The sequence below is a fragment of the Erinaceus europaeus genome, chromosome X (assembly GCF_950295315.1).
Source record: "Erinaceus europaeus chromosome X, mEriEur2.1, whole genome shotgun sequence".
Classification (NCBI taxonomy): Eukaryota; Metazoa; Chordata; class Mammalia; order Eulipotyphla; family Erinaceidae; genus Erinaceus; species Erinaceus europaeus.
Genome location: NC_080185.1, coordinates 59136326 through 59153586, shown reverse-complemented (window position 1 = coordinate 59153586; position 17261 = coordinate 59136326). Strand labels below are relative to the sequence as shown.

Genomic DNA, 17261 nt, shown 5'->3' with positions numbered 1-17261 from the left:
TCTTTGGGACTTAGTGTGTGGTCTATGGGTGAGAATGTTCCATGTGGAATTGAAAATAACGTGCATTCTACTTTCATGGGATAAAGAGCTCCAGAGATGTCCAGTGGGTTTTATTTTATCCATCCCTTTATTCAGTTCTCTTATTTCCTTGTTAGATTTCTGTCTGGTTGATCTGTATTTTTTGGAAGAGTAGTCCTCAAGTCTCAATATTATTGCACTACTACCAATGCTTTTTCTCCATTCTCTCAGTAGATTTTTAAATATTTTATCCTCCATTTGGTGCATGGACATTGATTATTGTCATCATGAGCCCATTTCTGTCTTGTTGAGTTATAAGGTTTCTTGCAGACAGTGCATGATTGGGTTGTATTTCCTGATCAGTGCTCCTACTCTGTAACTTTTGAGTTTAGACAATTGACATTAAGTGAAATTAACTCTGAAAGTCTGTAAAAGCTTACCAAGCAGAATGGGGAGGCGGAAAAAAAAAAAAACACATTACGACAATCAGGATAAAATACCAGGAAAAAACATTAATAAACCAGAGGCAGTCAAATGTTTGAGGTAGACCTTAAAAAATTAGTACAAATATTTGCTACCAATGGAAAGGAAAATATAACAGACAAGACCACAGGAAAGAATAGAAGTCAAATCCAAGAAAAAGAAAAAGGACCAAACACCAAAATAGACAGATTATTTAATAGTAACACTAATTACAGATACTATCACAATAGCCAAACAATATAATACAATTGCAGAATTAGGAGCCACAACAGCTGAGAAAAGCCTTAACTGGGGAAAATTTGCAAGTGGTGAAGCAGTATTGTAGGTGTCTGACTCTCTCCCTCTCTATCACTCCCTTCCCTCTCAATTTCTGGCTATCTCTATCCAATAAATAAATAAACATAAAAAAGAAGTCCTAAAAGAACACACAGAGAGAAGGGGGGGAAGGAGAGAGAACACCTAAGACCTGCATTAAAAATGACACTGAAATATCTCAAAATTATAATTTCACTAAGTATTAATTAGCTTTACTTTCCTATCAAAAGGCACAGGGTTAGAATGTGGATCAAATAATATAACCCAACAAGACAAGACTAGGGTCAAGTTGAAAGGATGGAAAACTATCCTATAAGCCAATGGATAAAAAAAAAAACATACTTACATCTGATGCAATGTATTTCAAAATAGTCAAAACAATAAAAGATAAAGAAAAACATTAAAGGGGGTCAGGCGGTAGCGCAGCAGGTTAAGCATACATGGCACAGAGTGCAAGGACTGCTGCAAGGATCCCAGTTCAAGCCTTTCCCCACCCCCCTCATTCCCCACCTACTGGGGGGGTAGCTTCACAGGCAGTGAAGCAGGTCTATAGGTGTCCATCTTTCTCTCCCATTCTCCATCTTCTCCTCTCTCCACTTCTCTCTGTCCTATCCAACAACAACGACATCAATAACAAACAATAATAATAACTACAACAAAGATTAAACAATAAGGGCAACAAAAGGGGAAAAAATGACCTCCAGGAGCAGTGGATTTGTGGTGGTGGTGCAGGCACCAAGCCCCAGCAATAAACCTGGAGGTAAAAAAAAAAAAAAAACAAAGAAAGAAAAACATTAAATAATGGTTTAGGGTACCAGTCAACCAAAAGTATTCTCATAATAACTAATATCTATGCTACAAATGAAGGCACACCACATATGTAAAACAAATATTGAAACACTTAAAGGAGTATCTATAGCAATACAATGATAATTGGAGATTTACCCAACCCCTCCACTCTCTCAAGCAGATAGATCAACCAGGCAGAAAATCAATAAGTAAACAAAATAATCACATGAAGAGATGGATAGATTAGACCTACTAGATATACTCATAGCTGCTCATCCCAAAAAAGTAGGATATACATTCTTCTCAAACCCACATAGGTAATTCTCACAAATAGATCACATGCATGCTAGGTGACAAGGAGAATTAATAAACTCAGAAGCATCAAAATCATCCCAGACATCTTCTTAGACCACAGCAGAGTTTAACTAAAATTCAGCAGAAAACAGAAAGATAAATGCCCCAAAATAAGGAACTAAGCAGTACAATACTTAATTTTTTTTTGGGGGGGGGGGTGATAGAAGTAAATAAAGAAGAAACTAAAATGTTATTGGAAAAAAATAGAATAAAGGCAGAGGTTATCAGAATATCTGGAACACAGCAAAAACAGTACTAAAAAGGAAATTCATGGTCATACAGCCACACATCAAGAAACAAAACACCAAAATGAGGAGGAGGAGGAGGCAGAGGAGGAAGAGGCAGACGAGGAGGAGAATAGAAGAAACCAAAAATGAGAAGGGGAGAAATAACAAAATTTATAGAAGATATTAGCAATATTCAAAATAAAAGAACCACACAAATGAACAATATTTTTTTAAAAAATTAATATTTATTAATTTATTTTATTCCCATTTGTTCCCCTTGTTGATGAACAAAGATTTTAAGAGCTGGTTCTTTGAAAGGTAAACAAAATTGATAAACTACTGGCCAGACTCACTATGAAACGAAAGCTGGAAACCCAAGTAAGTCCTATCATGAATGAAAGGTGGGAGATGAGAATAGACACCACTTATATAAAAAGTATCATACAAGCTTCTATGAAAAAGTATATGCTACAAAATTAGAAAATCTACAAGAGATAAATATATTTTTGAAACATACACCATCCCAAGAATAAACCAAGAAGAAATGCAAAACATGAATAGATCAATTACAGCCAAATAAATTGAAACAGTCATCAAAAAGCACGCCAACAGCTTGGATTGACCTGCCAATACTTACATCCAGCAGAGAGGCAGTTGCAAAAGCCAGACATTCCAGTTTCTGCACCCCACTAAGAATTTTAGTCCATATTCTCAGAAGTATAAAGAATAGGGACATTTCTAATGGAGGCGATGGAACATGGAACTCTGGTGGTAGGAATTGTATGGAATTATACCCTTGGTATCTTACAATCTCGTGGTTCATTATTAAATCACTAATAAAAAGAAAATAGAAAACAAACAAAAAATCATCCCCCATAATAAGAAACCACATGGATTTACAAGTGAATTCTACAAAATATTTAAAGAATAGGTACTACCAATACTCCTCCAGATCCTCCAAAATATTGGAGAATACCCAGGGTTTCTAAAACCTTTTATGAAGCCAATATCACACTAACACCAAAATCGACAGTGCAGTATCAAAAAGAAAATATCCTTAATGAACTTAGATGCTGAGATATTCAACAAAATCATGTCAATTGCATATAGCAGCATATTTAAAAGATCATGAATCGAAGGCTGGGCTGTAGCACAGTGAGTTGATTGCACATGGCACAGGGACCGGTATAAGGATCCTGGTTAGAGCCCCTGACTCTCTACCTGCAAAGGAGTTGCTTCGCAAGTGGTAAAGCAGATCTGCAGATGTCTATCTCTCTCTCCCCCTCTGTCTTTCCCTCCTCTCTTAGTTTTTCTCTGTCCTATCCAACAACAGCAATAACAATAAAGACAGTGATAACAGGAGCAACAAAAATGGGGAAAAAATGGCCTCCAGGAGCAGTGGATTCGTAGGGCAGGCACAGAGCCCCAGCAATAATCCTGGAGGCAAAAAAAATCATAAATCATAACCAGTTAGGTTTTATCCTAGGTATGTGAGAAGTATGATTCAATATACATAAATCAGTAAGTCTGATCCACCACATCAACAAAAGTAAAACCAAAAATCACATAATTATTTCAATAGATTATGAGAAGTCCTTTGAGATGGTCCAACATCATTTTATGATCAAAATATTTAAAAAGTAGGATAGCTGGGATACTCCTCAAACTAGTTAAATCAATTTAGAGCAAACCAATAACCAACATCATACTTAGTGATGGGAAATTTAAAGTATTCTCTCTTCAGTCATCATTTTCACCATTACTATTCAACACTGACTTGGAGTCCTAGCCTAGCAATCAGGTAAGAGAAAGTAATCAAAGGGACAATAATTGGAAGAGAAGTTAAAATTGTCCCTATTGCAGATGATATGGTTGGATATGTGTATGTGTACAAAATTCTAAAGAATCCAGTAGAAATCTCCCAAATACTATTGAATAACATGGTAATGTGGCTGGCTACAATATCAGTATACAAAAAATGGTAGCATTCCTTTATGCAAATACTGTATTAGAAGATTACTATAATAGTAAAAGTGGCAAATGCTAGAAGAAGAAGAATAGTAAAATTAATCAAATATTTAGGAATAAAGTTAACAAAGGAAGTCAAGGGCTTCTATACTGAAAATTATGAATCACTATTCAAGAAATAGAGATACAAAGAAATGGAAAGTCATATCATGCTAATGAATTGGAAAAATTAACATTATCAAGATGACCATCACACCCAGAACCATATGCTGACTTTATGTTATACCCATCAAGGTACCAACGTACTTCTTTCAAGGAATAGAACAAAATTTACAAAAATATATCTAGATCCCCCCAAAATCCCAAGAATTTCTAAAACAATCTTGTAAAAAATGGAAAAGATTGGGAGCATGGCATTGGCTGACCTCAAATTATACTACAGAGCTACACCGCCTGGTACTGACACCAAAATAGACACACAGACTAGTGCAGTAAAATTGAAGAAGCAGAAATAAGCCTCCACATTTATGGCCAACTAATTTTTGACAAGGAGCCCAAACCATTAAATGGTGAAAGGAGAGTCTCTTCAAAAAATGGTGTTAGGAAAATTGGATTGAAGCATACAAGCAGATGAAACTGAACCATCAAATATCACTGAACAAAAGTCAACTCTAGCAGCCAGGTGGTAGTTCACCTGGTTAATTGCACACATTACAATATTCAAAGAACTGGGCTTAGATCCCTGGTCCCCGCCTGCAAGGGTAAATCTTCATGAGTGGTAAAGTAAGACTGCAGGTGTCTCTCTATTCCTCTCTATATCTTCCCCACTTCTATTCTGTCTCAATCAAATAAGCAAATAAATAATTAATTAATCTTTTTAAAAGATGCTTTTAAGAAGCAACTCTAAGTGGATCAAGAACATTAGGCCAAAACTGATCAGATACATATAATAAAATATTGGCAGGACATTTAATAATCTATGCTTCAAAAAAACCTTTATGTAATCAAATCCAACAGAAATTAAAGCAAAAGCCAAAATGAACCAATGAAAATACATCTAGCTTAAAATTTTTAACACAGAAAAGGGTTTCACTATGCAAACAGAAAGAAATCATACAGCATGGGTGAATATCATACAGCAAACCTCAGAAAAAGGGCTAATAGCCAAAACACATAAAGAGTCAAGTAAGTTTATCACACACAAAAAAAAAGATCCAAGAAACACCATTAGAAAGTGGGATGAGGATAGGAACAGAAATTTTACTGAGAGAGATGCAGAGGGCCAAAAGATATATGAGAAGATGCTCAATGTCACTGATTATCAGATAAATGCAAATTAAGACAATGAGATACCACTTTCCACCTATAACAATGTCTTACATCAGAAGGGACAGAAACAATTGTTGGAGAGGACATGGCGGGGGGGGGTTGGGATGAACACTTCTGCACATATGGGACTGTAAAATAATCCAGCCATTGTGGAAAGCATACTGGAGATTCTTCAGAACACTAGAAATGCACCTAATTGTATGACCCAGCAGTCACTCTCCCAAAGTAACCCAAAGGAAATCAAAGAATCTATCAAAAGAGATCTATTTATACCTATGTTCACAACATCACAATTTGTAATTGCTAGAAACTGGAAGCAACCCAGATGTCCAATTTCAGCTGAGTGTCTACAAAACTGACTATATATATATATATATCACTCTGTTGATAAAATGATGACATCATCTTCTTTGAATCATTTTGGTTGAAACTAGAAGTTATCATGTCAAGCCAGACAAACCAAAATGAGAAGGACAATATAGAGTGGTCTTCCTTATAGGACGGACTTAATATATGGATACAAGGAGGAAGAACACAAAGTGTAACATAGACTGTACATGGTGTATTGAATCAAAGAAAAAAACTTGTGTGTTGGTGAGGGGTGGAAGGGAGGAATGGAAGGGAACTTAGTGGTTATGGTGCCAATCGAAACTGCAACCACATGTCAATGAATACACTGGAAAACATTAATTTCCTCAATCATCAAAAATAATAGGATGACTTGAAACGAAACAAAAATTAAGAAAGACTTTCTCATATTTCTTTTTAAAATTTTCTTTATTTATTGGATAGAAACAGAAATCAAGAGAGAAGTTGACAGAGAGGGAGACTGCAGCTCTGCTTCACCACTCTCAAAGCTTTCCCTCTGTAGTTAGCTTTTGTGGGCTCAAACCTGGGTCATTGCACACTGTAACATGTGTACTCAACCAAGTGCACCACCAGTCAGCCCCTTATATTATCTTTATTTATTTATTATTTGGATAGAGACAGTCAGAAATCGAGAGGGAAGGGTGTGATAGAGAGGGAGAGAGACAGTGAAACACCTGCAGCCCTGCTTCACTTGTGAAGCTTTCCCCCTGCAGTTGGAGGATAGAGGTTCAAACCCAGGTCCTTGAGCACTGTAATGTGCACTCTACCAGATGCATCACCACCTGCCCTCCCACTTACATTTCTTTCTTTCTTTCTTTCTTTCTTTCTTTCTTTCTTTCTTTCTTTCTTTCTTTCTTTCTTTCTTTCTTTTATAAAAAGGAAACATTGACAAAACCATAGGATAAGAGGGGTACAACTCCACACAATTACTGCTATCAGAATCCCGCATCTCATATCCTCCCCTGATCAATTTCCTAATCTTAATCCCTCTGGGAGCATGGTACCCAGGGACATTATGAGATGCAGAAGGTGGAAGGTCCGTCTTCTGTAATTGCTTCTAGCTGAACATGAGCATTGAAAGGTTGATCCATAATTCCAGCCTGTCTCTCTCTTTCCTTATTGGACAGAGCTCTGAGGAAGCAGGGCTCTAGGACATATTGTTGGGGTACTCTGTCTGGGGAAGTCTGGTTGGCATCATACTAGCATCTGGAACCTGGTGGCTGAAAAGAGAGTTAACATATAAAGCCAAACAAATTGTTGACTAATCGTGAACCTGAAGACTAGGATAGTGCAAATGAAGTTTTGGGGGTCTCCCTTTCATTGGTAGCTAGTAGGTCTATTTTAGTTCTATTCAAAAGGGCCTGTACTATACTAATTTTTATTTTTTCCCTGAGTCTGAAATCTGATATGCAGGTGGATCCAAGTTATTGTCTAGGGAGATGATGTCATGGCTGGGAAAAGGACCAGAAAGCTGGATCAGGGAATTGAGTAGCTCCCAAATATGGGAAAGGTGTATAGATATTATTGACTGTAAACACCATTAATTTGATCTGATCTGGGCCCATATTCAGCTTAAGAGCCTATGTGACCTCTGCATCTCTGTAAATGTTAGCTCACATTGTGTGGTACTGGTAATATTAGGGAGAGGGATTTAATTCAAGGTCTAGACCTATCATGTCTGTTTGGGAATCTCAGGACTCCCAAAATAGGGTCTCAGCTAATGAGGTGGCCTGATAGTGACTAAAGAGTCATCGTTAAAGTATGCCAATCTCTTCCCCTTATTCAGTTTTTGCAGTCCTTGCTTTGATAAGGTTACCTTTGGAGTGAGTGAGGGAAGTGTAATAGGAAGTAGGTGAGGAGTGTATCTCAGTCTAAGTAGACACTATTTCATTAGGAACTTTATTGAGTGTAAAGTCTGTGTTGTCAGAGATATGAATGGCTGTTCCTGACCTTTTTTGTGCTCTATAAGCCTTTAAGATAGTTTTCCTACCTTTCACTTTAAGTCTGTGTTTTTCTAGTTGGGTCAGATGGTATTCTTGTAACAAGCATATGGTTGCATTGTGTTTTCTGATCCATCCTCTCACTTTATGCCTTTTTATGGGTAATATTAAGCCATTGACATTTATTGATATTATGGATATAAGGTATCGTGGTGCCATCATTCAACATTTTTTAAAAATTTTGTCTGCTATGGAAAGTGTTTTGATGATGTTTTTGTTTATAAGAGGTCTTTTAGAACCTCTTTCAGGGCAGGCTTGGTGATGGTGCCTCCTTTAACTGCTGTCTGTCTGAGAAGGTTTTGATCCCTACATCTGGTTTGAACGAAAGTCTAGCAGAATATATTATCCTTGCTTGAAACCCTTTTTCATTGAGGGCTTGATAGATATCTTCCCGTTCTCTTCTGGCTTTTATAGTTTGATTGGAGAAGGCTGCTGATTGTCTTATGGATTTTTCCCTGTATGTGATTTTTGTTTTTCTTTTGCAGCTTTAAGGGTCCTTTCTTTATCCTTACTTCTTTTCATTGAAACTATGATGTGTCTTGGTGTCTTCAGGTCTCGGTTGATTCTGTTTGGGACTCTCTGAGCCTTCTGAAACTTAATGTCCTTTCTGTTGTTTAGGTCTGGAAAGTTTTCTTCTATTATTTCCTCTAGAATGTTTACTTCCCCTTCCTCTCTTTCTTCCTCTGGTAGGCCAATTACAGGAATATTATTTCTTTTCAGATCATCCCAGATGTCTCTGTTATTATTTTCAGTGTCTCCCAATCTCTTTTTGAGCTCTTTTATCTCTTTTTTTACTTTTCTCTAGCTCATCCTCTGTCTGGCTGATTCTGTTTTCTGATTCTGTTAATCTGCTTTCCCTTACATCAGCTTTTTTCTTCAGTACAGGTATAGTATTAGCTTGTTCTGCTAGTTGGTCTTTTAGCTCAGCTATTTCAGCTTTCAGTTCTCTAATTACTTCGAGGTACCTAGTATTTTCCCTGGGGTGTCATCGATTGCTTCCCTAATCCTGATAACCCTTTCCTCCACAGCTGTCTTCATTTCTATGATTATTAGGTTTACTCTTGCTTGCATACTTTCTTATCTATAGTTACTTCTGACTGATTTAGTTTCTTCTGGGATCCTTTCCTGATTCACTGTGGTAGCAGTTTTATTTGCTTTTGATTTAACCATTTTTAAAATTTTTTATCATTTATTTTCCCTTTTGTTCCCCTTTTTTTGTCGTTCTAGTTATTGTTGTTGTTTATGTCATCAGTGTTGGACAGGACAGAGAGAAATGGAGAGAGGAGGGGAGGACAGAGAGGGGAAGAGAAAGAAAGACATCTGCAGACCTGCTTCACCGTGCAGGTGGGGAGCCAGGGACTAGAACAAGGATCCTCACACTGGTCCTTGTGCTTTGAGCCACATGCACTTAACCCGCTGTGCTACCTCCAGACACCCCCCCCCAATTTAACCATTTGTTTATTGATGTGGTTTTTATTTTTCTGTTCTGTCATTATTCAGTTGTGTTTTGAGTACTAGCCACATTATACTAAAGATTTTTCACAAATGCAGTCACAATTCTCAGAAAATATAACAATACCAACTGAAATAAGGATTTATACAGTTCAACTAATACCAGTTAGCCAAACAATACCTCCAGTTCATGAAAAGAATAACAAACAGAACCAAAAGAAAAATAAACAGAAAGAAAAGTAGAAAAGAGAGAGACACACACACAGATTTCACTCTGAGTCAGATTTCTTCCAAAAAATAATTCACAAACAAGTTCCAGTGAATTCAGAAGGCAAAAGAAGGAAGAAAGGAAGAAGAAAGGGTGAAAAAATAGCAGTGAAAGGAATGATATTTTTTAATTAGCTAGGAGGTGAGAAAAAAGAGGGTGGAGGGAAGCAGGATAATAACATGTTCCTCTCACAATAGATAGGACACCCATTCATCTATCAATAGAAAAAACAACAACAGTTAATTTTGGTCAGCCTGAAGAGGAGGGTAAAGGGACAGGCATTTATAATAACAGTAATAATAAAATAAAATAGAATAATAAAACCCTAACAGTCACTCTGCAGCTTGGACCATTCCAGGTTGGTTGCATGCAGCCTGAGCAAAGACAATAAATTATAAGAATTATATATATAAATAAAATCTCCAGATAATCTTTTCCAGGCAGGGCTGAGTCTCTGACTGTTCAGGTATTTTTCCACACAAATAGAGCTTCAGCCTCAAAAAAAAAAAAAAGAAGAAGAAGAAGAAGGAATCTTGGTAAAGAAAATAACTTTACAGGGAGCCTGCTAGGAGCAGCTGGCTAGCCCTTCTGGGATGGAGGAGAATGATGAGTTCAGAAATAGTGAAGCCAAAGATTTCCCTTTATTTGTTCTTTGGCTTTGGTTTGCCCACCCAAGAGTTGGTTATAGAACTTTTTTGTGTGTCACATTGAGCAAATCCTAGTCACCCTTTCATGTATTTGCCAATTATCTTCCAACTCCAGAGAATCCCAAGTTGTAGGCCACTTTTTTTTTTTTTTTTTTAGCTCATGCCTGGTGTTGTTTCCAAGTCATCTTCTTGGCTCCACCCCTTCTCTCACTTACATTTCTATAAATATCTTCCTATTTCATGCTGGCCTTTAAAGTTTCTGTTGAGAAGTCTATAGATAGCCCTATGGGTTTTCCTCTTAATGTGGCGTTTTTTTTTTTTTCCTTGCTGCTTTCAGGTTCCTTTCTTTGCCTTTGGTCTTTCCCAATAAATTAGTGTTTCTTGGGATGCGTACATATGAATTGATCCTGTCAGATACCTCAAGAGATAATAAGTATCTAAAATATGATAATTTTAAAGAGACAAATGCAAATATATCTGAATTTTCAAATGCTCTAAATGACCTGTCAACTAAAATTGCTGAGCACTATACTATGATAAATTAGCTATAAACAATAGCATAACAATAAGCTATAATAGCTGAGTTAAAAGCCAGAGTTAATAGGCTGGAGGGCCTAGAAAACAGAAATACAGAAACTAAAAATAGAATCAGCCAAATTGAGGATGAAGTAGAAGACCTGAAGAAAACAGTGACCTGCTTAAGAGTTCAAAAGTAGTGAAATCAGCATGAAAGATTCCTGGGATGAGCACAGAAGGAGCAACATTTGAGCTCTGGGAATCTCAGAAGCAGAAAAGGAGAATAATACGTACTAAATTACAGAATAGCTGAGTTTAATGATTTCTTTATATATTTTTATGATTAGTGTTTTATCTTATATATATTGTGTAAACATCTTCTATTCTCTAGAGTGTCTTTCTGTTTTGTTAATAGTTCCCTTTCCTGCACAGAATCTTTTCAGTTTTATATAGTGCCATGGCATCTATTTTTGTTTTCCTTGTGTTGTACTTGAGTCTTCAAAGACATTTTCAAACATAGTTCAGGAACTGTTCTGTCATTGTTTTCTTCCATGTAGTTAATAGTTTCTGTTCTAGTGTGTTTGATACATGTGGAGTTGACTTTTCTGCATGACAATAGGTCCAGTCCAGTTTCATTCTTCCACATGTTTAAACCTAATCTCCCTAACACCATTTCTTGAAAAGTCTCTCTTTTCTCCATTTAATGTTTTGATCCCTATTTTCTTTTTTATATATATTTTATTTTATTTATATTTTCCATTTTGTTGCCCTTGTTTTTTTATTGTTGTAGTTATTATTGTTGTCGTTGTTGATGGATAGGACAGAGAGAAATGGAGAGAGGGAGGGGAAGACAGAGAGGAGGAGAGAAAGATAGACACCTGCAGACCTGCTTCACCGCCTGTGAAGTGACTCCCCTGCAGGTGGGGAGCCGGGGTTCGAACCGGGATCCTTATGCCGGTCTTTGTGCTTTGCGCCACCTGCGCTTAGCCCGCTGTACTACAGCCCTACTCCCAACCTATTTTCAAAAATAAGTTGTCCATAAGTATAAGGACTTATTTCTTCATTTTATTTTATTTTATTTTATTTTATTTTATTTTATTTTATTTTATTTTATTTTATTTTAAGAAAGGAGGCATTAACAAAATCATAGGATGTGGGGGACTCCACACAATTCCTGCCACCCAATCTCCATATCCCATCTCCTTCCCACTAGCTTTCCCATTCTCTATCCCTCTGGGAGAATGGATCCAGGGTCATTGTGGGTTGCAGAAGGTAGAAGGTCTGGCGTCTGTAATTGCTGCCCCGCTGAACATGGGCGTTGACTGGTCGGTCCATACTCCCAGTCTGCCTCTCTCTTTCCCTATTAGGGTGGGTCTCTGGGGAAGCAGAGCCCCAGGACACATTGGTGGGGTCTTCAGTCTAGGGAAGTCTGGCTGGCATCCTGATGACAACTAGAACCTGGTGACTGAAAAGAGAGTTAACAAATGAAGCCAAACAAATTGTTGAGCAATCATGGACCCAAAGCTTGGAATAGTGGAGAGGAAGTGTTAGGGGGGTACTCACTGCAAACTCTAGTGTACTTCTGCTTTCAGGTATATATTTTGCAGTAGTTTACGGATACTTGTGAACATATGCTCTCTCTCACAGAAACTGGTGTATATCTAGGTTTTGGGACTTTGTTAGAAAGTTATCCACCTGAGATGGAATTAGAGTATACGATGAAAGGAAAGGTCTCACCTGAGTAATGAAGCTGAAGGGTGGTCATTCCACATGTGAAGTCTCTGGACACAGTCTGAAGTGAAGCATGTTGAGGTGGCAATCATTGTGTTGGTTATGTTGTGATCGGCAGATGCAATAATATTTGCTATGGATTGGTAGAGGCATATGGGAAAGTGGGCCCTATCCAAGGGTTCCAGGACTGGGGGAAGTAGAAGCTCTATAGCGGAGATGTGAGGTTCCTGCTGTCTTAGGGTTCATAAAGACAATCAATAGTTAATGTTATCATCACAGTATTTGGTAATTGGGTTAACTTTGAAAAACCCTTTTGTTAGGGTTTGCTGTACAGTACCCAGTATCTTGTATATAGCTGTCCTATTGGTTGCTTCTGATCTACTTGGTCTAGGTTTTTGAGAGAGTCTGCATATCAATTACACAGTCTATATATTGAAAAGATTCAGTTTGTGTTTTGAAAAACTTCGAGACATACAATTAATTTTCCCCCTTTCGTATTAATTAACTAGTGATTTATATGACTACATTTTACTAGGAGTGAATATAAACACCATTCCTGCCACCAAAAGACTGTGACACATCCCTCCCACCCACTCCCACCCCCCATTGTCCCAGGAAGCTGCATGTCTACCCCTCACCACAGGGTTTTTACTTTGATGCCCTACTTACAATTTGGTCAGGTCCTGCTTTTAGTTGCCCATTCATATCTTCTTACTCAACTTCTGTTGATGAGTGGGATCATCCCATACTCATCTTTATCTTTCTAACTTAGCTCACTTAACATAATTCCTGCTAGCACTGTCCAAGATGGGTCAGAAAAGGTGGGTTCATTGTTCTTGATAGCTGCATAGTATTCCATTGTGTATATATACCACAGCTTGCTCAGCCACTCATCAGTTGTTGGGCACCTGGGTTGCTTCCAGGTTTTAGCTATTATGAATTGTGCTGCTATGAACATAGGAGTACACACCTCTTTTCGGTTGGGTGTTATGGAGACCTTTGGGTATAACCACAGGAGAGGAATTACTGGATCATATGGAAGGTCCATGTCTAGCCTTCTGAGAGTTTTCCAGACTGCTCTCCACAAAGGCTGTACCAATTTACATTCCCACCAGCAATGTAAAAGGGTTCCTCTGTCCCTACAACCTCTCCATTATTTGTTGCTGCTGTGCGTTTTGATGTATGCCATTCTTACAGGACTGAGGTGGTATCATAGTGTTGTCTTAATTTGCATTTCTCTGACAATCAGTGACCTAGAGCAGTTTTTCATATGTTTGTTAGCCTTTTGGATCTCTACTGAAGTGAATGTTTTGTTCATATCCTCTACCCATTTTTGGATGGGGTCATTTGTTTTTTTGGTGCTAAGTTTGCTGAGCTTTTTATATATTTTGGTGATTAGTTTCTTGTCTAATGTATGGCATGTGAAAATCTTATACTATTCTGTGAGGGGTCTCTTTGTTTGTTTAATAGTTTCTTTGGATGTGCAGAAGCTTTTCAATTTGATGTAGTCCCATTGGTTTGTTTCTGCTTTAGTCTTCCTTGCAATTGGGTTTGATTCATCAAAGATATCCTTGAGGTGTTGTGGGAAAGTGTTTTACCAATGTTTTCCTCTAAGTATTTGATTGTTTCTGGTCTGACATCTAGGTCTTTGATCCATTTGGAGTTGATTTTTTTTTCTGGTGAGATAAAGTGGTTCAGTTTCATTCTTCTGCATGTTACAACCCAGTTTTCCCAGCACCATTTATTGAAGAGAGCCTCCTGTTCCCATTTAATCCTTTGGGCCCCCTTATCAAAGAATAGATGTCCATAGGTGTGGGGGTTTCTTTCTGGGCTTTCAATTCTGTTCCACTGGTCTGTGTGTCTATTTTTGTTCCAGTATCATGCTATTTTGATGATGATGGCTTTATAATATAGTTTAAGGTCTGGAAGTGTGATGCCTCCATTTCTGTTTCTTTTCCTCAAGATGGTTTTGGCAATTCTAGGTGTTTTCATGTTCCAGATACATGATTGTAGTGTTTGTTCTATTCTCTTAAAGAACCTTGGTGGAAATTTGAGGGGTATTTCATTAAATTTGTATATGGATCAGGGGAGAATATTCATTTTGATGATATTTATTCTTCCAATCCATGAGCATGGGATGTCTTTCCATTTCTTGGTATCAGTTTCTATTTCCATGAGTAGCGACTCATAGTTTTCAGTATACAAGTCTCTCACTTCTTTGGTCAACTTTATTCCTAGATATTTTATTGAGTTTTCTGAAACAGTAAATGGGAGTGATTTCTGGATGTCTTATTATTCAGATTTAGTGTTTTCATAAAGAAATGCCACTGATTTTTGTACATTGATTTTGTAGCCTGATACATAGCTATATTGTCTAATAAATTCCAGTAGTTTTCTGCTGGATTCTTTATGTTTTTTTATGTATACTATCATATCATATGCAAATAGTGAGAGCTTGACTTCTTCCCTTCCAATCTGTATTCCTTTGATTCCTTTCTCTTGCCTGATTGCTATGGGAAAAACTTCCAGTACTATGTTGAAGAGTAATGGTGACAGTGGTCAGCCATGTCTAGTCCCCGATCTGAGGGGAAATGCTTTCAGTTTCTGTCCATTGAGTATGATGTTGGCTGTAGGTTTGCTATATATAGACTACACTCTCTTGAGGAATTTCCCATCTATTCCCATTTTTTGTAGAGTTTTGAGCATGAATGGGTGTTGGATTTTGTCAAAGGCTTTCTCTGCATCTACTGAGATAATCCTGTGTTTTTTGGCTTTGTTTTTATTGATGTGGTGAATGACATTGATTGACTTACGGATTTTGAACCAGCGTTTCATTCCTGGGATGAATCCCACTTGGTCGTGATGAACAATCTTTTTGATATGTTGCTGTATCTGTTTGGCCAATATCTTCTTTAATATTTTGGCATCTATGTTCATCAGAGATATTGGTCTGTAGTTTTCCTTTTTTGTTCTGTCCCTATCAGCTTTTGGTATCAGGGTGATGTTGGCTTCATAGAAGGTGGAAGGGAGTTTTCCTGTTTCTTCAATCTTATGGAAAAGCTTAAGAAGTATGGGTACTGGGAGTCGGGCGGTAACACAGCGGGTTAAGCGCAGGTGGCGCAAAGCACAAGGACCGGTGTAAGGATCCCGGTTCGAAACCCGGCTCCCCACCTGCAGGGGAGTCGCTTCACAGGCGGTAAGCGGGTCTGCAGGTGTCTGTCTTTCTCTCCCACTCTCTGTCTTCCCCTCCTCTCTCCATTTCTCTCTCTCCTCTCCAACAACGAGAACAACAATAATAACTACAACAATAAAAAACAACAAGGGCAACAAAAGGGAATAAATAAATAAAAATAAATAATAAAAAAAGGAAGTATGGGTACTAACTGTTTCCTGAAAGTTTTGTAGAATTCATTTGTGAAGTCATCTGGTCCAGGACTTTTGTTGTTGGGGAGGTTCTTAATAACGGTTTCTATTTCTTTGTCTGTGATTGGTGCATTTAGATTTTGTAGTTCTTCTGGGTTAAGTTTTGGAAGGGCATATGTTTCTATTAATTTTTCCATTTCTTCCAGATTCTCTAGCTTGATGGCGTATAGTTCTTTATAGAAGTTTCACAGGATTCTCTGGATTTCTGTGGTGTTAGTTGTGATATCTAATCCATCGTTTACAATTCTATTAATGTGAGTCTTCTCTCTTTTTTGTTTGGTGAGTCCGGCTAGGGTTTTTTCAATTTTGTATAATCTTTCAAAGGACCAACATTTGGCTTCATTGATCTTTTGTATGTTTCTTTTATTTTCGATGTTGTTTATTTCTGCTCTAACTTTAGTGATTTCTGTCCTTCTGGATGCTTTTGGGTTCCTTTGTTCCTCTTCCTCTAAATCCTTGAGTTGTGCAGTAAGGTCGTTCATTTGAGCTTCTTCTTAGTGTTTAATGTGTAATTGTATGGCTATTAGTTTCCCTCTCAATACTGCTTTAGCTGTGTCCCAAATATTTTTATAGGTTGTTTCTTCATTTTCATTAGTTTCCAGGAACATTTGAATTTCCTTCTTGAGTGAATCTCTGACCCAGTGGTTATTAAGGAGTATGTTGTTTAGTTTCCAAATTCTGTGACTTTTAATAATTGTCTGTTTTTTGTTAAACGTTAGTTTTACTCCACTGTGGTATGAGAATATACTTGGGATGATTTCAATGTTCTTGAATTTATTGATGCTGTCTTTGTTGCCTAACATCTGGTCTATCCTTGAGTATGTGTTATGTGGATTTGAAAAGAAGGTGTATTCCAGTTTTTTGGGGTGAAAGACTCTGACAGTGTCCAAGAGGTCTAGTCTGTCAATCTCTTCATTCAATTCTCTTGTATCTTTGTTGGTTCTCTGCTTTGTTGATCTGTCTAAGTGTGAGAGTGGGGTATTGAAGTCTCCCACTATTATTGTATTACTATTGATGTATTTTTGAAATTCTTTCAGTAAGTGCTTGACGTATTTAGATGGTCCCTCATTGGGTACATAGATGTTAATGATTGTTAAGTCTTCTTGGCTGATTGATCCTCTAATCATTATGTAATGTCCTTGCCTATCTTTTATTACTTTATTTAATTTAAAATCTATCGTGTCTGAGATGAGAATGGCTGTTCCTGCCCTTTTTGGTGGTCCGTTAGCCTTTATGATATTTTTCCATCCTTTCACTTTAAGTCTGTGTTTATCTTGTTGTGACAGATCTGATTCTTGCAAGCAGCATATGGTTGGGTTATGTTTTCTGATCCATCCCCCCACTCTGTGCCTTTCGATGGGTGAGTTTAAGC

The 17261-nt window shown here is 37.5% G+C and overlaps 1 protein-coding gene across 1 annotated transcript in view; it reads left to right on the top strand.

The window, feature by feature from the left end:
* IL1RAPL2 (interleukin 1 receptor accessory protein like 2) overlaps window positions 1–17261 on the top strand; it is a 781557-nt gene that overhangs the window by 380527 nt on the left and 383769 nt on the right. The window lies entirely within an intron of this gene.